This window comes from Staurois parvus, unplaced genomic scaffold, assembly GCF_062004578.1.
Source record: "Staurois parvus isolate SC_StPar_1 unplaced genomic scaffold, SC_StPar_1.0 ptg001167l, whole genome shotgun sequence".
NCBI classification, from domain to species: domain Eukaryota; kingdom Metazoa; phylum Chordata; class Amphibia; order Anura; family Ranidae; genus Staurois; species Staurois parvus.
The window spans coordinates 873649-899337 of record NW_028318963.1 but is presented as its reverse complement, the minus strand read 5'-3'; the positions used below and the strand labels follow the sequence as shown (position 1 = coordinate 899337).

Here is a 25689-nt window from a genome sequence, read left to right as displayed (position 1 = left end):
GAGGTCTGACCCTCCCCCCCCCTTCCCCCGCTGAGTCAGAGCTCAAACTCTCCAATCAGCAGGAAGCACGAGTTTTTCTGATTGGAGAGCTCCAGCTTTGACTCAGACCTCTGCAGAGTGACCACTGCTTCCACACAGAGCACCTTTTATATAGCTGCTTTATCCTGAAAGTTCCATTTGTAGTGAATTGTAGATAGGAGAGGAGTAAACCTTTATGTCAGGTTTTTATTTATTGTGACCCCATTGGGGGAGATTTTCTATCAATTCCTATCTCTGTGACACTTATACAAGCAATAGTGGTTGCCACCAGGATAGGAAGGCACAGACCCTAAAAAACATTCTAAGTTTAATGCAGGCCATAGACGGGTCGAAAACCGGCTGCTTTCTTTTAAAAAAAAAAAAAACGAAAAATCGGTCATTCAATCGGCAGACGTTACCACCAACGGTAAAAAAATCGGCCGATTTTCGTCCCGTCTATGGCCGGCATTTTTACTTCTGTCCCTGCAGAGAGCTCCGCTATTATATTTTATATGAAAAGTCTTGCGGTTGCAACAATGTATCCATTTGTATCCATTTCGGATACAGATGTTTTTATTCGGATACAAATGGATACATTGTTGCAACCGCAAGACTTTTCATATAAAATATAATAGCGGACTGGAATTCCTCTTCTTCTTTCTTCCTTCTTCTTCTTCTTCTTCTCTTCCTTCTTCTTCTTTTCTTCCTTCTTCTTCTTCTCTTCCTTCTTCTTATTCTTCCTTCTTCTTCCTTCTTCTTTCTTCTTGTTCTTCTTCCTTCTTCTTCTTCTTCCTTCTTCTTTCTTCTTTTTTTTCTTCTTCCTTCTTCTCCTTCTTCTTTCTTCTTCCTCTTCCTTCCTTCTTCTTCCTTCTTCTGCTTCTACTTCCTCTTCTCTTCCTTCTTCTTCTTTCTTCTTCTCCTTTCTTCTTCTTCTTCTTCTTCCTTCTTCTTCCTTCTTCTTTCTTCTGCTTCCTTCTTCTCCCTTCTTTCTTCTTCTTCCTTCTTTCTTCTTCTTCTTCTGCTTCTTCTCCTTCTTCTTTCATCTTCTTCTGCTTCTTCTTCTTCTTTCATCTTCTTCTTTCTTCTTCTCTTCCTTCTTCTCCTTTCCTCTTCTCCTTTCTTCTTCTTTCTTCTTCTTTCTTCCTCTCTTCTTCCTTCTTCCTCTCTTCTTCCTTCTTCTCTTCCTTCTTCTTTCTTCTTCTTCTCTTCCTTTCTCTTCTTCTTCTTTCTTCTTCTTCTCTTCCTGCTTCTTTCTTCTTCTTCTTCTTCTTTCTTCTTCTTCTCTTCCTGCTTCTTTCTACCTCTTCCTTCTACTTCTTCTTTCTCCTTCTCCTTTCTTCATCTTCTTTCTTCTTCTTCCTTCTGCTTCTTCTCTTCCTTCTTCTTCTTTTTTCTTCTTCCTCACAAGGCAAATTCATTCAATGCCATTCATTTTAATGTCACCTACGAATGCAATGCGGTTCTACTGTGACTGCCGCATGATAAATAAAGCTGAAAACGTGGCAAATTGCATCGCACGAAGCCTGTCGACCAATAGAAGCTCTTGTTTCTTTTTAGGCGACGAGCTTCACGTGATGCAGCAGAACCGCACAACTTTTCAGGTGCTGTTAAAATGAATGCCATCTGAAATTTGTGTTGTTTGTCATTTTAGCAGAACGTTTTGAATTCGCAGTCAGAGTCGCGGTGTTTCTGCCCGAAATGCCCAGGTGTGCCTTAAAGTGTTACTAAACCCACAACAGTACAATCAGTCTGTAGATGCAGTAAAGCATGCTTGTTATACTCACTGTGGAATCTAAGGGGTTAATCCTGCATTGTGTAAAAAGGCTGTTTGATCCTGTCTTCTCTGATCCTCTCCTTCTTCCAGTGTCCCCCCCTTATCTCCCGATAAGACCATGTGGAGACACTCTGCACATGCTCAGTTTGGTGTGTATTGACAGAGATCCTTTCTTCTCTGCCCCTCCTCTTGTTCAAATGACCACCTGATACAGACTGAATCCGTAGTCACATGCACATGCTCAGTTTGGTGTGTATTGCTAAAGAGGTTTTTTTTTTTTTTCTTGGGAGAGTGCATGTGATCAGCACAGGGCCAATTAGCACTGTCCAGACAGAGGTTAGGGGTTCTGCATCCTCCTAGAGCAGAAAGAAAACTCCTCCTACAAGCTTTAACCAATACTCTGCTGGACATTGATAGAAGTCACAAGACTGCTATATACTGCTGATGAGAAAAGGTATTTAGCAGTTTATATTTACTAAAATAATTGCACTTCCATGTTCTGTGTACTGTGGGAGACCAGATATAGTGAATGCAGGGTCTGGGGAGAGCTGATATAGTGAATGTGGGGTCCGGGGAGAGCGGATATAGTGAATGCAGGGTCTGGGGAGAGCAGATATAGTGAATGCGGGGTCTGGGGAGAGCGGATATAGTGAATGCAGGGTCCGGGGAGAGCGGATATAGTGAATGCGGGGTCCGGGGAGAGTGGATATAGTGAATGCAGGGTTCGGGGAGACTGGATATAGTGAATGCAGGGTCTGGGGAGAGCGGATATAGTGAATGCAGGGTCTGGGGAGAGCGGATATAGTGAATGCAGGGTCCGGGGAGACCGGATATAGTGAATGCAGGGTCCGGGGAGACCGGATATAGTGAATGCAGGGTCCGGGGAGAGCGGATATAGTGAATGCAGGGTCCGGGGAGACCAGATATAGTGAATGCAGGGTCCAGGGAGAGCAGATATAGTGAATACAGAGTTCGGGGAGACCAGACATAGTGAATGCAGGATCGGGGAGACCAGATATAGTGAATGCAGGGTCCAGGGAGACCGGATATAGTGAATGCAGGGTCCGGGGAGAGCGGATATAGTGAATGCAGGGTCCAGGGAGAGCGGATATAGTGAATGCAGGGTCCAGGGAGAGCGGATATAGTGAACGCAGGGTTCGGGGAGAGCGGATATAGTGAATGCAATGTCCAGGGTTTGGGAACACTTTAACACTTCCCTACTCTATTTAAATGTATTTTTGTCTGTGTCCCCATTGGAGAGATTTTCTATCACTTCCTGTCCTTACAGGAAATGAGGGGAAATTACTCCAACAGAGACACAGAGGGCAATAAAAGCCTGTTAGAGGGTGTGACCCCTCCCTTCTCTATCCAAAAGAAAAATAGTTTTTTTCTGGGCTTTACAGCTGAATTTTATTCTGATTATATTTTGCCTGCCCTAGTCCCCCCCCCCCCATCAACATGCTAATTAATTTTTTTAATTAAGCCTTTCTATTTTCACGACATACACAAGGTCTCTGAGCTTCTCTATGTAATGCAGGCGGATGGTGGCTGGTGGGAGGGGACAGCATTGCTTCCTGAAAACGCTTCTGGGAGGAGTAATGCAATTATCAAAATGCCTTGATAGTTGAATGCCAGTCTGCAGGAATGGACGCTTCTAGGTGGGCTTGGAAAAAGCCCTGGGCATCGCCCACATGTAATGCTGAACCTCCACAATTGAAAGAACTGAGATCCAATGAATGAAAGGGGCGGGGCCAGGGACAGTCAGGCTGGGAAGGAAAGAGCTGAACAACGCTGGACGTCCTCCAGCCTGGAAATGAGGCGAAGCTCTCTTTGTTTTGCTGCAGCTTCTACTGCACATTGTGAGCAGCTCACAGTGTGCAGTGAAATCAGAGGAAGACCGAAGGGGAGGAGCCGGTACAACTGTGCAAGACCGAAGGGGAGGAGCCGGTACAACTGTGCAAGACCGAAGGGGAGGAGCTGGTACAACTGTACAAGACTGAAGGGGAGGAGCTGGTACAACTGTGCAAGACCGAAGGGGAGGAGCCGGTACAACTGTACAAGACTGAAGGGGAGGAGCTGGTACAACTGTGCAAGACTGATGGGGAGGTACCGATAAAACTGTACAGGACTGAAGGGGAGGAGCCGGTACAACTGTGCAAGACCGAAGGGGAGGAGTTGGTACACCTGTGCAAGACCGAAGGGGAGGACTCAGTACACCTGTGCAAGAGTGAAGGGGAGGAGTCAGTACACCTGTGCAAGACCAAAGGGGAGGAGTCGGTACACCTGTGCAAGACCGAAGGGGAGGACTCAGTACACCTGTGCAAGAGTGAAGGGGAGGAGTCGGTACACCTGTGCAAGACCAAAGGGGAGGAGTCGGTACACCTGTGCAAGACTGAAGGGGAGGAGTCGGTACACCTGTGCAAGACTGAAGGGGAGGAGCCAGTACACCTTTGCAAGACCGAAGGGGAGGCTGGAGGTCAGATTTAAAGCTCCGCTGCAAAACTGATTTGTGACTAAAAGAACATAAGAGGCTTTGCATCCAATGGCAATCTCCTCCAATTTTGCTGTATTCGTGAATCATTCGGTTTATGCATCAAACATTATGACCGCATCATCGCACGTCACGATCGCCTGAGGATGCTCCAGACAGGCCGAAGAAGGCGATCAGACGAACATGTGCCGTGTCAGCCTAAATCATTCCCAGTTGGTCTGCAGAACATCGCGTATTTTATATCTTGCCGCCTGGATCTGACACTTTGCCGGTAAGAGGTACAGCGCGAGTTCTTGGAAGACGTCAGAATCTTTTCAGCTCTTCCAGAAAACGGTTGAGAACAGTTAGTACACGTAGTTTATGTCTTTATTGCTCAATCAGAGCAACGTACTGTATATAAACAGGCCTGCTATACAGAGCAATGAGGGACATTCTCTGACTCTAGAATGAATTAAAGGGAATGTCCTCTATTTTGAGGGGCATCCTTCTAAGGATGGTTAGAAATAACATCCGCTTCCCATTTTGGTGCAATTGAGCCTATTTTCTTTTAAACAAGTAAGACTTGACGACCGTACTTCACTGCTGGATCTCACAGGCTTCTGGTATCATTCATCCAACACCTGACCTGAGAAGCTGCAATGATAAAATGTGGAAATGGTTACAAATTGGTAAAAAACAATCCAAATAAATATTACCAAACATTTCTCCATCTTCAGGAACAAAATGCACTTCAATAGATGACCAAATGAGAACAATCCTACAAATGATGGAGTTCACAGTGAAGGGTACTGTTAATACTGCACCATACAAAGATATTTTAGAAAATTTTGGTGACCGTTTGGTGAAGGCCCTTTTCTGTTTCGGCACGACTGTGCTCCTGTGTACAAAGCCAGCTCCAAAAAGACATGGTTTGATAAGTTTGGTGTGGCAGAACTTGAGAGCTCTGACCTCAACCCTACTGAATTTCTTTGAGGTGAATTGGAACACCAGTTGTAATCCAGCTCCGTGAAGATATGGTTTGACTAGTCTGGTGTGTAGAACCTCAAGTAGCCTGCCCAGAGTTGTGACCTCAACTCTACTGAGCACCTTTGAGAAGAATTGAAACACCAATTGTAAACCCTCCATAAAGACATGGTTTGGTGTGGAGGAACTGGAGTGTTCTGCATGGAGCCCTGACCTCAGCCCTACTTCAACACCCATTGTAAACCAGCTCCATAAAGACATGGTTAGAACAGTCTGGTGTAGAGAACCTCACATAGCCTGCCAAAAGCCCTGACTTCAACCTTACTGAATTGGGTTGGGATGTATGAGCCAGGTTTTCTTGTCCAACATCCGTACCAGACTTTAAAAATGTTCTTTTGCTGAATGGCCACAACTTCCCACAGGCACCCTGCAAAATGTTGTGGAAAGCCTTCCCAGGATAGTGGAGGATGTTGTCACCACATTAGGGACTGTCCACAAAGTCAGCTTCATAAAAACACGGTTTGAGGAGTTTGGTTTGAAGGAACTTGAAAGCCCTGACCTCAACCCTACTGGACACCTTTACTGGGATAAATTGGAGCACCAATTGTAAACCAGCACCATAAAGACATGGTTTGACTAGTCTGGTGTGGAGAACCTCAAGTACCCTGCCCAGAGCCCTGACCTCAACCCTTCTGAGCACCTCTGAGATTAATTGGAACACCAATTGTAAACAGCTCCACAAAGACATGGTTTGACCAATCTGGTGTGGAAAACCTCAAGTAGCCCTGACTTCAACCCTGCTGAATTAGGTTGGGATGATAATTGTGAGCCAGGTCTTCTTGTCCAATATCGGTACCTGACATCACAAATGTTTTTTTGCTGAATGGCCACAACTTCCCACAGGCACCCTCCAAAATGTTGTGGAAAGGCTTCCTAGAAGAGTGGAGAATGTTGTGGCCACAATGGGGACTGTGCACAAAGTCAGCTCCATAAAAACATGTTTTGAAGAGTTTGATGTGGAGGAACTTGAAAGCCCCTGACCTCAACCCTACTGGACACTTTTGGGATAAATTGGAACACCAATAGTAATCCAGCACCATAAAAACATGGTTTGACCAGTTAGGTTTGGAGGAATTTGAGTGTTTTGCACAGAGCCCTGACCTGAACCCTACTGAACACCTTAGGATGAGTTAGAACTTTGATCTTCTCATCCTTCTCAACCACAAGAGTGGAGGATGTTGTAGTCACTATGGGGACTGTGCCAAAAGCCAGTTCCAAAAAGACATGGTTTGATGAGTTTGGTGTGGAGGAATTCAAGTGTCCTGCACAGAGCCTTGACCTCAACCCTACTGAACACCATCCAACATAACTACTTGACCTCATAAATGGGTACAAATTCCCACAGACACCCTCCGAAATGTGGAAAGCCTTTCCAGAAGAGTGGAGGATGTTATAGTCAAAAAGGAGGACTTCATAATAATGTTTTTGGAAAATCTATCTATCTATCTATCTATCTATCTATCTATATATCTATCTATCTATCTATCTATCTATCTATCTATCTATCTATCTATTATCTATCTATCTATCTATCTATCTATCTATCTATTTGATCTAATCTAGGCAGCAGCTCCCACTCCACCATGTGTCCTGGGCTCTGGTGTCCTACCTGTGGCAGGTGTTGGATACATTATATACCGTATGTGTAGCAGGTGTTGGATACATTATATATTGTATGTGTAGCAGGTGTTGGATACATTATATACCGTACGTGTAGCAGGTGTTAGATACATTATATACCGTATGTGTAGCAGGTGTTGGATACATTATATACCGTATGTGTAGCAGGTGTTGGATACATTATATACCGTATGTTTAGCAGGTGTTGGATACATTATATACCGTATGTGTAGCAGGTGTTGGATACATTATATACCGTATGTGTAGCAGGTGTTGGATACATTATATACCGTATGTGTAGCAGGTGTTGGATACATTATATACCGTATGTGTAGCAGGTGTTAGATACATTATATACCGTATGTGTAGCAGGTGTTGGATACATTATATACCGTATGTGTAGCAGGTGTTGGATACATTATATACCGTAGGTGTAGCAGGTGTTAGATACATTATATACCGTATGTGTAGCAGGTGTTGGATACATTATATACCGTATGTGTAGCAGGTGTTATATGCATTATATACCGTATTTGTAGCAGGTGTTAGATACATTATATACCGTATGTGTAGCAGGTGTTGGATACATTATATACCGTAGGTGTAGCAGGTGTTAGATACATTATATACCGTATGTGTAGCAGGTGTTGGATACATTATATACCGTATGTGTAGCAGGTGTTATATACATTATATACCGTATTTGTAGCAGGTGTTAGATACATTATATACCGTATGTGTAGCAGGGGTTGGATACATTATATACCGTATGTGTAGCAGGTGTTGAATACATTATATACCGTATGTGTAGCAGGTGTTGGATACATTATATACCGTATGTGTAGCAGGTGTTAGATACATTATATACCGTATGTGTAGCAGGTGTTGGATACATTATATATTGTATGTGTAGCAGGTGTTAGATACATTATATACCGTATGTGTAGCAGGTGTTGGATACATTATATACCGTATGTGTAGCAGGTGTTGGATACATTATATACCATATGTGTAGCAGGTGTTATATACATTATATACCGTATTTGTAGCAGGTGTTAGATACATTATATACCGTATGTGTAGCAGGGGTTGGATACATTATATACCGTATGTGTAGCAGGGGTTGGATACATTATATACCGTATGTGTAGCAGGTGTTGAATACATTATATACCGTATGTGTAGCAGGTGTTGGATACATTATATACCGTATGTTTAGCAGGTGTTGGATACATTATATACCGTATGTGTAGCAGGTGTTAGATACATTATATACCGTATGTGTAGCAGGTGTTGGATACATTATATACCGTATGTGTAGCAGGTGTTGGATACATTATATACCGTATGTGTAGCAGGTGTTGGATACATTATATACAGTATGTTTAGCAGGTGTTATATACATTATATACCGTATGTGTAGCAGGTGTTGGATACATTATATACCGTATGTTTAGCAGGTGTTGGATACATTATATACCGTATGTGTAGCAGGTGTTTGATACATTATATACCGTATGTGTAGCAGGTGTTGGATACATTATATACCGTATGTGTAGCAGGTGTTGGATACATTATATACCGTATGTGTAGCAGGTGTTGAATACATTATATACCGTATGTGTAGCAGGTGTTGGATACATTATATACCGTATGTGTAGCAGGTGTTGGATACATTATATACCGTATGTGTAGCAGGTGTTGGATACATTATATACGGTATGTGTAGCAGGTGTTGGATACATTATATACGGTATGTTTAGCAGGTGTTATATACATTATATACCGTATGTGTAGCAGGTGTTAGATACATTATATACCGTATGTGTAGCAGGTGTTAGATACATTATATACCGTATGTGTAGCAGGTGTTAGATACATTATATACCGTATGTGTAGCAGGTGTTAGATACATTATATACCGTATGTGTAGCAGGTGTTAGATACATTATATACCGTATGTGTAGCAGGTGTTAGATACATTATATACTGTATGTGTAGCAGGTGTTAGATACATTATATACTGTATGTGTAGCAGGTGTTAGATACACAATGAATGTTCAGCAGCTATTAGATACATTATATCTGTTCAGTGGATTTAGATGCATAATACTGCAAATGTTCAGCAGATATTAGATACATTAGAAATGTTTCGCAGTTTATTTTTTGAATTGAAATGTTTTAATGTTTCAGCTCTGCACTACAAATCATCGATCGCGCTGTGTTTGCAGTTAGAACCAATCAGGGTGCATTAGGGACACGTAATGCTCAGATGAAAACGGCTTCTTAGATAATGAATGGGGATGGCGCAATTTGCGTTCTTTGCCTCTCGGGAAAGTCGTAAAAGAGAACAAAGTTTGTGGAGGTGTGCGGTCAGTCGTTGCAGCGCCAACGCCATTCGGCGGGGGACTTGTGACAGTCATGACACTGGCCACAGTTGAATCATGTGTTGCTTACATGGAACCCAGCCCCCCTCCTCCCCCACACCTCCCCCGCCTTTGGCCTCATGTCCATCCTCCCCCACCATCCTGCAGAGCCTGTCCCTGGCAGGCCATTCTTTCAGGAGCTGAGTAGTGGGGGATCCAAATGCCAGGCGTGGGGGGGGGGGTCAGTGACATTTATTAGAGAAGTGGGGGAATGACTCAAACTTCTCGACCTGATGGGTACGAGAGGAGCCGGGCTGCACAATACAGAGCACATAACCCTGAAGCAGACAGGCAAGCATGCTCCCAGTGAATCTTCATTTCCATAGAAGCAGCTTTATTCAAGAAGGCCAAGTGTAACTCGCAGGGGAATGTCTATAAAGCAGTGAATGTGACTTTCACCAAACATTTAAAGCAGGTGAATCTTCCAAGTGTCATGTCTCTTTAAATCATAAGGATTGATTCACCACCGGTCAGTTGTCCTTGCTTTATAAATACTTCAAATAAATAAACATAAATAAATAATTTATGTAGAAAAGAAAAAATTTAAATCCCCCGCAGTTATTACCTTTTGTACCACTAGCCCCTCCCTATTAGATTGTAAGCTCCAAGGATCAGGGCCCTCCTATCCCTCTTGCATTGAACTGTATTGTTGCTGTATTGTCTCCCGGTATATTGCAAAGAGCTGAGCAAACTGTTGGCGCCATAAATCCTGTATTATAATAATAATAATAATAATAATAAATAAATGTTTATAAATATGCCCCCTAAAATTCCAAAACACACAACACAAACCTTTAGCACCAGAATTAAAGAATAACTTTTTCATCTGTTTTCAGTGGAGTTTGGAAGGGTTAGAACCTCTGTCATCTTTTTATTGCTCTCTGTGTCCCCATTTGCAGTGTATTTTTCCTGGTGACAACTCTCAAGTGATGGGAGATCAAACATTTTACAGTTGTCACCAGAGCTGGAGGTGAGGGGAAATTTTCTAATGGGGACAGCTGTTCTAGCAACAACTTTCTAAGGTCTCTTTGAGATTGGCCTTTGGGTCTGGTGGTAAAAAGGGGTAGCTTTGCTGCGGTTTTTCTGCCCCCCTGGCTGTCCACCCGCATTGTAGATTGACAGCTGGACAGGGGTGTTCACGTGGCCTTTCTTTTCTGTGCCATTTTTAACTTGGGATGCAGCATTTCACAAGCCACACTACGTAGGACTTGTTCACACATGCTGGGGGGGAGTAAAAATAGGTGATTGAGCCTCAGTTTTACCTCCCCTCGAAGCTCACCTCCCAAGCTCCAACAGCAGTCAGACGGGTTGTACACATGCTGCTGGTGCAAAGCTTTGCTTGATGGCCATGGCAAAAATATCCCATATTGCATTCTGTTGGCAGTGCTGCCCCTGAGCGCTACTCATTCAAGTGAAGTGGTCCATCCCATGACGGTCCTACAACAATGGGCAATGGATGCTGTTGCAGCAGAGTGGTTTGGGGTTTTCAGGGTTAAAACAGGCAATGAGGAGGCGGCAAGCACCCACCACAGATCGCTTTTCAGAGGGGCGACAAGGGCTGCCGCAAGTGAGGGCAAGACTAAAGAGGGGAGACAGCCCTCTATTCCAAGTCTATCCACCATCTATCTATCTATTCATATCTATCTATCTATCTATCTATCTATCTATCTATCTATCTATCAATTATCTATCTATCTATCTATCTATCTATCTATCTATCTATCTATCTATCTATTCATATCTATCTATCTATCTATCTATCTATCAATTATCTATCTATCTATCTATCTATCTATCTATCTATCTATCTATCTATCTATCTATCTATCTATTCATATCTATCTATCTATCTATCTATCTATCTATCTATCTATCTATCTATCTATCTATCAATTATCTATCTATCTATCTATCTATCTATTCATATCTCTCTCTCTCTCTCTCTATTTATCCACCCACCCCTCTCTCTCTCTCTCGCCTTGAAAAAGTCTTCACCCCCCTGAAATATTCCCCACGTTGTTATGCTACAACCAAAACCGTCAATGTTTTTTATTGGGATTGGATGTGATGGACCGACACAAAGTGGCACATAATTGTGAAGTGGAAGGAAAATGATGAATGGTTTTCAACATTTTTTACAAATAAATCTGTGAAAAGTGTGTCGGCATTTGTATTCAGCCCCCCGGAGTCAATACTTTGTAGGACCCCCTTTGGCTGCAATTCCAGCTGCAAGTCTTTTTGGGGATGTGTCTTCCAGCTTTGCACATCTAGAGAGGAACATTTCTGCCCGTTCTTCTTTGCAGAATGGCTCAAGCTGTCAGATTGGATGGAGAGCGTCTGTGAACAGCAATTTTCAAGTCTTGCCACAGATTCTCCATTGGATTTGGGTCTGGACTGTGACTGGGCCATTCTAACACATGAAGATGCTTTGATCTGAACCCTTCCATTGTAGCTCTGGCTGGAATTTTCGGGTCGTTGTCCTGCTGGAAGGTGAACCTCCGCCCCGGTCTCAAGTCTTTTGCAGACTCTAACAGGTTTTCTTCTAAGATTGCCCTGTATTTGGCTCCATCCATCTTCTCATCAACTCTGACCAGCTTCCCTGTCCCTTCTGAAGAGAAGCATCCCCACAACATGATGCTGCCACCACCATGTTTCACGGTGGGGATGGTGTGTTCAGGATGATGTGTAGTGTTAGTTTTCCGCCACTCGTAGCGTTTTCCTTTGAGACCAATAAGTTCAATTTTGGTCTCATCTGTCCAGAGCACCTTTTTCCATGTTTGTGTCCCCCACATGGCTTCTCACAAACTGCAAACAGGACTTTCTTTCTTTCAACAATGGCTTTTTTCTTGCCACTCTTCCATAAAGGCCAGATTTGGACAGCACAGAGGCTAAATGGTTAGCACTTCCTCCTGGAAGTACTGGAGTCGTTGGTTCAAATCCCTACCACGGCACCACCTGCCTGGAGCTTACATGTTCTGCCTGTGTGGGTTTCCTCCGGGTACTCTGGTTTCCTCCCACACTTTAAAGACATGCTGGTAGGTGAATTGGCTCCTGTATAAATTGTCCCTAGTATGTGTATGTATGAATGTGAGTTAGGGACCTTAGATTGTACACCCCTTGAGGGTTAGGGACCTTAGATTGTACACCCCTTGAGGGTTAGGGACTGATGTGAATGTACAATATATATGTAAAGTGCTGCGTAAATTGACTGCGCTATATAAGTACCTGAAATAAATACGTAGCTTGCATTAAGACATGTGCCTTAACTGTGAATGGGCCCTCAGTCCTGGGGACAATGGTCACAGGGTCAAATAGAGAGGATGACCCCCCCCCCCAGCATGGAGAAAGATGGCAATAAAAATCTGACAGAGATTCTAACCCTTCCCTACTCCATCCAAAGGTAAAAGTAAATGTTATACCAGGGGTCTCCAAACTACGGCCCTCCAGGTGTTGAGGAACTGTAAGTCCCATGAGGCCTTGCAAGACTCTGACAGCCATAGGCAAGACTCGCAGGGGCATGATGGGACTTGTAGTACTTCAACAGCTGGAGGGCCGTAGTTTGGAGATAACATTTAGTTTTACCTCTGGATGGAGTAGGGAAGGGTCAGAACCTCTGTCAGATTTTTATTGCCATCTTTGCCCATGCTGGGGAAGGGTCATCCTCTCTACCCAGTGACCATTGTCCCCAGGACATTATGCTTTAGATAAACTCTCAGATAGTCAGAGAGTTGCACACAATATCCACACAGGTATGTGGCCTCTATTGTTGGCGACACCCTTGAAGAGTCGCTCCACCCAGAAGCGATATTTCAGCATTTGCTGGATGGTGGAGGATGATTCCAGCTCCCTCTCGGGGACTCCAGCAGTGGTGTCTCTGTCTTTCAGTTCCTCCACACCCACGGCTGTTACAAGGTGCTGATGGAAAGAAATCGTTACAGACGTAGAACTTTCAGTAAACGGATTATGCGCAGCGGTGATGGGAATTCCCGACCCCCGTCTGCCGGGCAAGCCCTGTGAATGCGCACCGCGCTGAATATTGATCACGCGGGTTCCCGTTCACTGACCGCTGGCCGCATCCAATTTATAAGAAAGGACACAATTATCGCCAGTTACAGCAAAACGCTCTGCAGCCACATTCACCGACAGTCACCCCTTCTGAGCGATGATGGGAAGCCCTTAAAGGGGAACTCCACTCATAAAACGCAATTAGTGTAAAGAGAAATGGAACCAGCTGCTGACAAGTCCTGTGCCTGATTATAATGATCAAAAGGCCAGTAATGTTGTCCTCTCTGTTAAAGCGATATTAAATCCCAAACCAAAAATGTCATATATGGCAGCTTACCAATCATTTGACGTTGTGGCTGCATTAGTTTTCTTTTTTGAGGCTTTTTTCCCCTCTGTTTTCACCTGGTGGTCTAGCCAGTAACACATCTCCTGCATTAGTGCGCCCCTACTCTGAAGGAAGGAGCACAGACAGCAGCATTGCCAGGCTGGGGGTGGGGGGGGGGGAGTGTTAGCAGATTTAGATACACTAACCCAGTGGTGGGCAACCTTTTTTTTCAACTGAGCCAAATCTCACCAAAACCACGATTGAAATTTATTTTGAGAGCCACATTTTTAAAACTGAAAATACATAGGATGGTACACTGTTTTTAGTTTCAATAAGTTTTTATAGTAATTCATCCCCCATATAGTAATTCATCCCCCACAGTAATTCATCCCCCATAGTAATTCATCCCCATATAGTAATTCATCCCCCATATAGTAATTCATCCCCCATAGTAATTCATCCCCCATATAGTAATTCATCCCCCCTATAGTAATTCATCCCCCCGATAGTAATTCATCCCCCATAGTAATTCATCCCCCATATAGTAATTCATCCCCCATATAGTAATTCATCCCCCATAGTAATTCATCCCCCATATTAATTCATCCCTCATATAGTAATTCATCCCCCATATAGAAATTCATCCCCCATATAGTAATTCATCCCCCATAGTAATTCATCCCCCATATAGTAATTCATCCCCCATATAGTAATTCATCCCCCATATAGTAATTCATCCCCCCTATAGTAATTCATCCCCCATATTAATTAATCCCTCATATAGTAGTAGTAAGTAAGTAGCAAGTAGTAAGCCAAGTCCCCCGTGTCAATTCACTTACCTTTGCTCCGCGCGTTCCTCTCGCCGTGTTCCCGCGCCGTTCCGGTCTTCAAGGCGGACTGTGAGAGGAGCCTAACTCCCCTCACGTTCGTCACTCTGCCCCGCCTACACACATCCTGACAGCCAATCACTGGCTATCAGGATGTGAGTGGCAGCGAGACTGGCCAATCATTGCATTTGCCCTGGCTGTTTTTTTTTTGGATCACGCTGCAGAGTCCCTGCCGCCAGAGAGGAGGGAGGGGAGCGGGCGCCCGGCACACAAGAGCCACATTAAAGCGTGTAAAGAGCCGCATGTGGCTCGCGAGCCGCGGCTTGCCGACCACTGCACTAACCAATTGAAGCCCATAAGCTCACTGCAGTTACACAAGCAGTTTTGCTCCTTTTGGGATAAAGGAATTATATAAACGTTGATCATTGTAAGCACCCCTGCCCAGGGGCGGACTGACAACTCATGGGGCCCCCGGGCAATAGGGGATCATGGGGCCCCTGTGTCCTTGCCCAAACTCAAAAAATCCGATGAAAAAGGTACCAGGGGCATCCCATGAGGCCCCCTACTGACCCCGGGCCCTTGGCACTGCCCGAGTTTCCAAATGGTCAGTCCACCCCGCCCCTGCCAATGACAAATGGTTTATCTCAACCCTCTAATAATATGATTGACAACCTCAGCTTTGTTCCTCTGTGCTGTGTGAAGGGCAGAGGCGGACTGACAACTCATGGGGCCCCCAGGCAAAAGGGGATCATGGGGCCCCTGTGTCCTTGCCCAAACTCAAAAAAGCCTATGAAAAAGGTACCAGGGGCATCTCATGGGGCCCCCTACTGACCCCAGGCCCTTGGGCAGTGCCCGAGTTTCCAAATGGTCAGTCCGCCCCTGGTGAAGGGGATGTCTCTTCCCTCCAATCAGCTCTCACAGCTCTCCTCACTGATGTTACTTTAGCTCCCCGCCCCCTGCTTTTCAGAGCTGAGAGATCCTGTGTAGATTCTGCACTTTGAATGGATGTAGAGGAAAGATTGCCACAGATAAACAGGTACAACGTATGTAGGAGGATTTGTTTAATATCTCAGTATCACCTGAGGCCAGTCACTTCACTGGGTATATGGAAGGGTTTACAACCACTTTATTGCGGAGAGCTGTAAGGAAGGAGCAGCAAGCCAACCAAAGGAAAGAAATGTCCACCTCGCCTGGGATAACGTGCGTCCGGGGACAGGCAGATCCATCTCCATCATTACCTGTGCCATCTGGTAGCCTCCCAGCCCAGGCCGCCTGTTGGGTGTCACAAGCTTTCCAAGAATGTTAATGTTGCTGGGAGGACACCAAACATGGAGGATCAGCTCAGGAACAGGACGCAGCCCCATCAGCAGCTGGAGATTACAGCACAACGCCGGGCCCTGGCCGGGGCCCCAGGAGTCACAATTCTGCCTGAAATGCAACAACTACAACAACCCAACCCAACTAATGTGTGTCTGAGAGGCCACAGAAATTCCAATACTGCCTTAGAACAGCTTCATCTCCTTTCTAAAGACAAAAACATTTTTTAAAATTTCTATATATAAATTACAGTATATTATTATAATATTATTGTGAGCCTCCATATTTGGGGCTTAGAAACCCCGGACCCTGCATTCACTATATCCGTCCCCCCGGACCCTGCATTCACTATATCCGTCCCCCCGGACCCTGCATTCACTATATCCGCTCTCCCCGGACCCTGCATTCACTATATCCGCTCTCCCCGGACCCTGCATTCACTATATCCGTCCCCCCGGACCCTGCATTCACTATATCCGTCCCCCCGGACCCTGCATTCACTATATCTGGTCTCCCTGGAAACTGAATTCACTATATACATTCCCCCGGACCCTGCATTCCCTATATCCAGTCTCCCTGGACCCTGAATTCGCTATATCTGCTCTCCCCAGACCCGTCATTTACTATATTCGTTGCCTCGAACCCTGCATTCACTATATCCAGTCTCCCGGACCCTGCATTCATTATATCCATTCCCCCGGACCCTGCATTCATTATATCCATTCCCCCGGACCCTGCATTCACTATATCCATTCTCCCGGACCCTGCATTCACTATATCCATTCCCCTGGACCCTACATTCACTATATCCGGTCTCCCCGAACCCTGCATTCACTATATCTGTTCCCTCGGACCCCGCATTCACTATATCCAGTCTCTCCGGACCCTGCATTCACTATATCCAGTCTCTCTGGACCCTGCATTCACTATATCTGGTCTCCCCGGACCCTGCATTCACTATATCCGCTCTCCCCAGACCCTCCATTCACTATATCCAGCCTCCCTGGACCCTGCATTCACTATATCCGCTCTCCCCGGAACCTGCATTCACTATATCCGCTCTCCCTGGACCCTGCATTCACTATATCTGGTCTCCCCATACCCTGCATTCACTATATCTGGTCTCCCCTGACCCCGCATTCACTATATCCACTCTCCCCGGACCCTGCATTCACTATATCCAGTCTCTCCAGACCCTGCATTCAGTATATCTGCTGTCCCTGGACCCTACATTCACTATATCCGCTCTCCCCGGGCCCTGCATTCACTATATCTTGTCTCCCCGGACCCTTCATTCACTATATCCACTCTCCCCGGAACCTGCATTCACTATATCTGGTCTCCTCGGACCCTGCATTCACTATATCCGCTCTCCCCGGACCCTGCATTTACTATATTTGGTCTCCCCGGACCCTGCATTCACTATATCCGGTCTCCCTGGACCCTGCATTCACTATATCTGGTCTCCCCGGACCCTGCATTCACTATATCCGTTCCCGGGAGTGTGCATTCTGGGAGGATGTCATATGACGTTCCTGACCCTTTCCAAAAAACGCAGCAGGTGAAAACGCGGAGATGGGAACCTGTCCCATAGGAAATCATGTTAAATGGACTGCTGTGCGTTCCTGCAAAGCGCAGCGGAAAATGCTTAGCTGTGAACCTGGGGTAAGGTGCTCTAGGGGGACACTGATCCCTGATTGTACTGCATCTATAGGGGGGCAGCATTGTCACCTTACAACAAAACTACAAAACACCTGCTTCTCTCCATAATTTAGAGGGGAGGTGTTCTGTAGTCCTCGGAGATAGGTGGGAACAATGTAACTGATACCAGTGCAGATGCATGCATACATTCTGTTCAATTTCTACCCAATCAGATTGAACCTCTCCCTGGGTAGTTGTTGGAAAACCTAAAGAAGATGACGCGATTGGTTGTAACGTGTCGGCAAGCTTCAGATCTAAAAATAACAAAAAAAGAAATCAAATGAAGAGGATTAAATGTCTGGATTGCAGGTGGATTGCTCAGCTACACTGCGACTTGTAAGAAGAGGAAGTCACAGTCCAGATTTAGGGCGCGTCGTAAAAGAGCGGTCAGCTTTTTGCGTCCTTGCGTCCCCTCGCCCCTTGGCATTTCTCCTGCGCTCTCTAGGCCAGCTTGGCAGACGCTCCCTTTTTCTTACACAGCACTTCACCAGCCCAGTAAAGTCTTCAGAGATCATGTGATTGGGTGGCCCAATGGCACGCCGCCTGAGGATGGGCTGCTGCGGTGTCACTTCTGGGAAGTGGGACCTTAACCTCCTGATATTCTCAGTGTGATGTCATTCCGGGGAAAAGGAGTTGAAGATACAAATACAATCCCCAAAGACAAGCCGGGACATGCTCTCCGAATGCGGCACCTAACGAAGCCGGACAATTGGTCAATCCATCATTGTTTGTATCCATTTGTATCTCTTTGTAGAGAATATATACCAGGGGCGGACATTTGGAAACTCGGGCACTGCCCGAGGGCCCGGGGTCAGTAGGGGGCCCCATGAGATGCCCCTGGTACTTTTTTGATAGGCTTTTTTGAGTTTGGGCAAGGACACAGGGGCCCCATGATCCCCTATTGCCCGGGGGCCCCATGAGTTTTCAGTCTGCCCCTGACCATGACTTGGATATATGAGAACCTTCACAGACATGAACCTGTTTTATAATCTGATAAACCTTGTAACAAATATTTCCTTCTTCTTATTCCCAGAATCTAACAAACGTAGTACTGTAAGCACAAAGGCTAAAAAACAAAAATACCATCAAAAACACATATGGGTTGTGGATTACGGATTGAAACGTTAGAATTGTTTTCGAATCCATTTCAAATTTCAAATTCGGTTGAATTCGAATAAACAAAGCGAATTCAAAAAAATTAATTAAACAAATTTAACTAATCGAACAAAACTAAATTAGTCAAATAATAATCAAACTGAAACAAAACAATTTTTTTAATGTTGCACATGTCTAAGATGTAGTAGATACCAGGGGCGGACTGACCATTTGGAAACTCGGGCACTGCCCGAGGGCCCGGGGTCAGTAGGGGGCCCCATGAGATGCCCCTGGTACATTTTTCATAGGCTTTTTTGAGTTTGGGCAAGGACACAGGGGCCCCATGATCCCCTATTGCCCGGGGGCCCCATGAGTTGTCAGTTCACCCCTGATATAGACTGTTGACAGGATTTACCCCCCTTCCTGACCAGGCCATTTTTTGCATTACGGCCAGGGGTGTATTTACCACAAGGCAAACAAGGCATTTGCCTAGGGCAGCATTTTTCAGGGGGGCAGCACCACCCCCCATGGAAGAAGGGATGGAAGAAGGGACACATGTGGCTTGGGGACCAGATGGGATCTGAGAGAGGCTGTGGGCTGCTTTACTTTCACTCCTGGGGATGTACAGAGCTTTGAGCCCGGGTTCACGTACATGCGATGTGGTATATCGCGTGTGATTCGCACAGGAACTGCACCACATTCTTGTGCAAATCAAATGCGATTTACGTGCGGTGCGATCGGAGCCGTACATTTTGCATGGCTCTAATCGCACCACAGCCGCGCCAAAAAGGTGCAGGACCCTTTTTTTGAGTCCTCACTAGAATCGGACGCATGGGAATTCACACCTATACGATCCGATTCTGCACATTATTATACATTATTATTATTATACAGTATTTATAAAGCGCCAATAGTTCGCTCAGCGCTGTACATTACAAAGGGGGACAGAACATGTGACAGAACAATACCAATACAATGTGATACACGAGAGTTCGAGGGCCCTGCTCCTTGGAGCTTACAATCTAGGAGGGAGGGGATGGTGGTATGGAAGGAAAAGCTGTGGGGGATGGGGTGGTAGGAAGAGTGGAGGAGGTCAGCAATTAGCAGAGGGTGGGTAGGCTTCCCTGAAGAGATGGGTTTTCAGGGTGTGCCTAAAGGAGAGGAGAGTAGATGATAGTCTGATGGATTGGGGTAGGGAGTTCCAGAGGATAGGTGATGTCCTGGAGAAATCCTGGAGGTGGGCATGGGAGGAGGAGACCAGGGAACTAGAGAGAAGGAGGTCATCACACCGCGTTTTGCAGATCGATTTCGGGGTGTTCTTAACTTAAAACACACCCCCGCAGCAGTTTGTATGAACGGGGTGCGATTCTGATGCGGTGCGGAATTCTCACAGAAAACGCTGCGAATTCCGCACTGCATCAGTGTGAACCGGGTGTCTTTCTCTCTCTCGTGGCCAGTGTATGGGGGTGATGGTAGTGGAAGGTTCTCTCAGGTGGGGGGAGGGGCAATGTCAGGCTCTCTCCGGGGTGGGGGGAGAAGTTTGTGTTGCCTAGGGCAGCACAAAACCTAAATGCACCACTGGTTACGGTGCTGCGTTACGTTTACTGACAATTGCGCCATCATGCAACGCTGTACATGAATTAAATTTAGAGGTTTTTTTTATTTTTTTGCGCTATTAAAAAAAAAAAAGACCAACAATTTTGAGGAAAAAAAAACAATATTTTTGACTTTTTGTTATTAAACATGTCCAGTAAAAAAAATTTGAAAAATCAAAATAAATTAAGGATAAAATGTATTCTTCTCCATGTCTTTGCTAAAAAAAATCCCAATCCGTGTAAATTAATTGGTTTACGTGAAAGTTATCGCGCTTACAAATGGTGAATTTTTTTTACTAGTAATTACGGCAATCAGCAACTTATAGGGGGACTGTGGGGGGCATTCTGACACTGGGGGGGGGAACTAACTTGGTGTCACTGATATCCTCAGTGACACCAATACAGTGATCAGTGCTAATAAAAAGCACTGACGCTGTACTAATGGCTCTGGGCAGGAAGGGGTTAACATCTGGGGAGACCAAAGGGTTAACTGTGTGTGCTTCACTGTAAGCACACTGCTTTGTATGGCTATGCTATCCACAGCCATACAAAGCAGTGTGCAGGAGCTGACAGGGGAGAGATCTGAGTTGTTTACATACAGTTCTCTCCCCCCATTGGTAATACTTGGCGATCACCGGGTGCCGGCCAGTAATCACCATCCGGGACCTGGTGATTGACAGCTGGGGCTGCAAATAGCAGCGTGGGTAGGGCGCAAGCGGCTCGTGTGCGCCCCCTACCTGGGCATACAAAATCACATATATGTACATGATTTTGCGCACCCCGTCCACCCTGTAGCAGTATATCTGCTATAGGGTGGCAGGAAAGCGGTTATCATTATTATTATTATATTTATAAACATGAAATAAAAAATTAAAACAGAACCAGGGGCGGACTGACCATTTGGAATCTTGGGCATTGGAGGGCCCGGGGTCAGTAGGGGGCCCCATGAGATGGCCCTGGTACCTTTTTCATAGGCTTTTTTGAGTTTGGGCAAGGACACAGGGGCCCCATGATCCCCTATTGCCCGGGGGCCCCATGAGTTGTCAGTCCGCCCCTGAACAGAACATTTTTCTCTGGATGTTTCTTTTATCAAAGCAACTTTGGCGCCATCGTTTTGGGCGCAGGATGGTTTTAGCACACTCACCTGGCTATGTGGACCAAAGAGCGCTTGCCATTGTGAGCTTTATGATGGATACTCCCCCCCCAAGGCCACGTATTGTTGTGTATGGACCGATACACGGGTCCTCACGACCACCATGTGCAGCAAAATCCGGAGGGGCGGACGGGATATTTGGAGTTTGCTCACCTTTTCATTTTTCATGGAAAGGCAAACTTACTCTTTAGAGTGATTCCAGGAGGACATGACTCAGGACACAGCATTGCTGGAGCAGAAATGTCCGGACATCCATTCTGTTCCACTGGCAACAAGGAGGGGGATTCCCCTCATTTAGATAGACTTCCTGCTGCATTCCAAGCACAGTAGGTGAAAGGAACCGTACCTAAAAGGAAACAGAAAGCAAAAATATTAAACCTGAAAGGGGGGGGGTGATCCTTCCCTGATCGGAAAAAATACTATACAGGCGTACTTCGTTTACGAACGCCTCGATTAACGTAATTTTCGGTTTACGAATGAAAATCCTTTGAAAATATCTCCTCGGTTTACGAATTTTTTTTCCCAATACGAACGGATTAATTGGTTTTCAATGCATTTACAATTTTTTTTTAATCATGTCCCTGTACAGTATTTATGCCTTTAAAGTGCACTTTATAAAGAGTTTTGAACACATAAAATAGTTTTTTAAAAACTTTTCTGACCTCCAGAACGGATTAATTGGTTTTCAATGCATTCCTATGGGAAACTGCGTTTCGGTTTACAAATTTTGCACAATACAAAAAGTCACGCAAAATGAACTAAATTCGTAAACCGAGGTACGCCTGTACATACTTGTGAACACAAAAATAGTGGAGGAAAGGAAAGAGAAAGAAATAGAAGAGAAGTGAAGGAAAGGTGAAGGGAAGGGAAGGGGAAGAAAAGAGGAAGGGGAAGGCAAAAGAAAGGGAGGGGAAGGGGAGGGGAAGGGAAGGGAAGGGAAAGGGGAAGAGAAAGGAAGGGAAGGAAAGGGGAAGGGAAGGAGAAGGAAAGGGAAGGGGAAGAAAAGAGGAAGGGGAAGGCAAAAGAAAGGAAAGGAAAGGGGAAGGGGAAGGGAAAGGAAGGAAAGGAAAGGGGAAAGGAAGGGAAGGAAAGGGGGAGGGAAGGAAAGGGGAAGGAGAAGGGAAAGGAAGGAAAGGAAAGGGGAAAGGAAGGGAAGGAAGGGGAAGGGAATGAAAGGGAAGGGGAAGGGGAGGGGAAGGGAAAGGAAAGGAATGGAAGGAAAGGGGGAGGGAAGGAAAAGGAATGGAAAGGGAAAGAAAGGGGAAGAGAAGGAAAGGGGAAGGGAAAGGAAAGGTGAAGGGAAGGAAGGGGAAGGAAAGGAAAGGTGAAGGGAAGGAAGGGGAAGGAAAGGAAAGGTGAAGGGAAGGAAGGGGAAGGGAAGGAAAGGGGAAGGGAAGAGGAAAGGGTAGGGAATGGGAATGGAAAGGGAAAGGGAAGGTTGTTCTGTTGAAAAATAACAGACTTACTGGCTAGATCACCAGCTGAAAATAAAGGAAAGAAAGTCTAAAAAAAGAAAACAAATGCAGCTATCAAATCTAGGAATTGGTAAGCTGCAATATAATAAATATTTGTTTTTGTGTCTAATACTGCTTTAACCTGATGATACCACTAAACTGAATATGCCTCTTAATCCAACTTGTTAACCTGATATATATGTCGTGCAAAATAAAGAAATACTTTACATATTTTATGTCTCCTCACCTTCTCTTTTAACCCTGAAAAATCTGGCCCACCGCAACCACATTGCACACGGTTGCAGGACGGTTGCGGAATGACCCCATTTGCTTTCAGGATCAAGTTTGGTGGCAGCACCGCCCACCAACTATGACACGTCCTTTTTGCTGCGGCATGTGTACAGCTCTGAGTGGCTCCGTGGCCTTGTTTAGGTGGGCAGTCAGGGGGCTGTATAGCCACAGCTCAGTCGCCTGCTTATACTGTCCCCTGGCTGCATGTCTGGACGAGTCCCTAAAGGCACCAAATTTTCAGGTACAAAGTCTGCAGGGGTGGAATAAGGTTCAGTCCTAAAACATTGTCATCCACCTCCACCTACACAGGGCTCCTCCCAGACACTGATATCTGTTATCTGTGTGCCGTCATTTCTGTGTATGTGAACCTTGTACCTTCTACACACTTTATATTACATTTTGTATATAGAGCCTCTATTAGATGCTTCATGTATATTGTATATAACGTATTCTGAGCCTATTGCTGTGTATTATCATATACACTATATTGCCAAAAGTATTGGGCTGTCTGCCTTTCCATGCACATTACCTTTAATGGCCCCCCAGTCTTAGTCCGTAGGGTTCAATATTGAGTTGGCCCCGCCCTTTGCAGCTATAACAGCTTCATCTCTTCTGGGAAGGCCGTCCACAAGGTTTAGGAGGGTGTCTATGGGAAGGTTGGACCATTCTTCCAGAAGCACATTTGTCAGGTCAGGCACTGATGTCGGGGGAGGAGGCCTGGCTCGCAGTCTCCGCTCTAATTCATCCCAAAGGTGTTCTATGGGGTTGAGGTCAGGACTCTGTGCAGGACAGTCAAGTTCCTCCACCCCAAACTGGCTCCTCCATGTCTTTATGGACCTTGCTTTGTGCACTGGTGCGCAGTCATGTTGGAACAGGAAGGGGCCATCCCCAAACTCTTTCCACAATGTTGGGAGCATGAAATTGTCCAAAATGTCTTGGTATGCTGACGCCTTATGAGTTCCCTTCACTGGAAGTAGGGGGCCAAGCCTATCCCCTGAAAAACAACCCCACACCATAATCCCTCCTCCACTAAACTTTACACTTGACACCGTTCTCCTGGCAACTGCCAAACCCAGATACGTCCATCCGATTGCCAGACAGAGAAGCGTGATTGGCTTGGATGCAGCTGCTCGGCCATGGAAACCCATTCCATGAAGCTCTCTACGCACTGTTGTTGGGCTCATCTGAAGGCCACACCAAGTTTGGAGGTCTTTAGCTATTGACTCTGCAGACAGTTGGTGACTTCTGCGCACTGTGCGCTTCAGCATGCGCTGACCCCGCCCTGTCATGTGACGTGGCCTACCACTTGGTGGCTGAGTGGCTGTTGTTCCCAGTTGCTTCCACTTTGTTATAATCCCACTAACAGTTGAGCGTGGAATATTTAGTAGCCAGGAAATGTCACGAATGGACTTATTGCACAGGGGGCCACCTATCACGGGACCACGCTTGGAGTCACTGAGCTCCTGAGAGCGACCCATTCTTTCACCAATGTTTGTAGAAGCCTTCTGCATGCCTTGGGGCTTGATTGTATACACCTGTGTCCATGGATGGGATTGGAACACCCGAATCACATGATTTGGAGGGGATTGGAACACCTGAATCACATGATTTGGAGGGGATTGGAACATCTGAATCACATGATTTGGAGGGGATTGGAACACTTGAATTACATGATTTGGAGGGGGGCCCAATACTTTGGGCAATATAGTGTACTTTGTAAAATTCTACACATATACATTCCCTAATGCTATTGACATGCTGCAATTAAAATAGAACTAAAGGCAAAACTTTTTTTTCTCATTTTGGATAGCATAAGGCAGGGACCCTTGTCATTTTTTGCCATGTGTTTCCCATTGGGGAGATTTCACTTCACCTAAAAAAAAATAATGAAGTCCCCAATAAAAAGACAGCATGAAGAACACATAGTATGTCACAGTAATACTTTCTGCCCCCCCCCCCCCCCCCATGGTGTCCTCTGCCCCCTTTCACATCACCAGTAATGTACACTGCCCCCACACACACAGTAGTGTCCAGTGCTTCACCCCCCCTCCCACATGGTAGTGTCCTATTATTATTTATTTATTTCAGGTACTTATAGCGCCATCAATTTACACAGCGCTTTACATATATATTGTACATTCACATCAGTCCCTAACCCTCAAGGGGCGTCCAATCTAAGGTCCCTAACCCTCAAGGGGCGTCCAATCTAAGGTCCCTAACCCTCAAGGGGCGTACAATCTAAGGGCCCTAACCCACAAGGGGCGTCCAATCTAAGGTCCCTAACCCTCAAGGGGCGTCCAATCTAAGGTCCCTAACCCTCAAGGGGCGTCCAATCTAAGGGCCCTAACCCTCAAGGGGCGTACAATCTAAGGGCCCTAACTCACATTCATACATACACATACTAGGGACAACTTAGACAGGAGCCAATTCACCTACCAGCATGTCTTTGGAGTGTGGGAGGAAACCGGAGTACCTGGAGGAAACCCACATGGCACAGGGAGAACATGCAAACTCCAGGCAGGTGGTGCAGTGGTTGGGATTGGAACCAAAGATCCTAGGATCCCAGGCAGAAGT

General features: G+C 45.6%; 1 long non-coding RNA gene across 1 annotated transcript; it reads right to left on the bottom strand.

Moving 5' to 3' along the window:
* Positions 1-4341: 4341 nt before the first annotated feature.
* Positions 4342-21712, bottom strand: LOC149439008 (uncharacterized). Its single transcript, XR_016307881.1, has 2 exons — positions 21555-21712; positions 4342-4916 (listed from the first exon to the last, which is right to left on the bottom strand). It is a non-coding gene; the product is annotated as an uncharacterized LOC149439008 (long non-coding RNA).
* Between the last annotated feature and the right edge of the window lie 3977 nt (positions 21713-25689).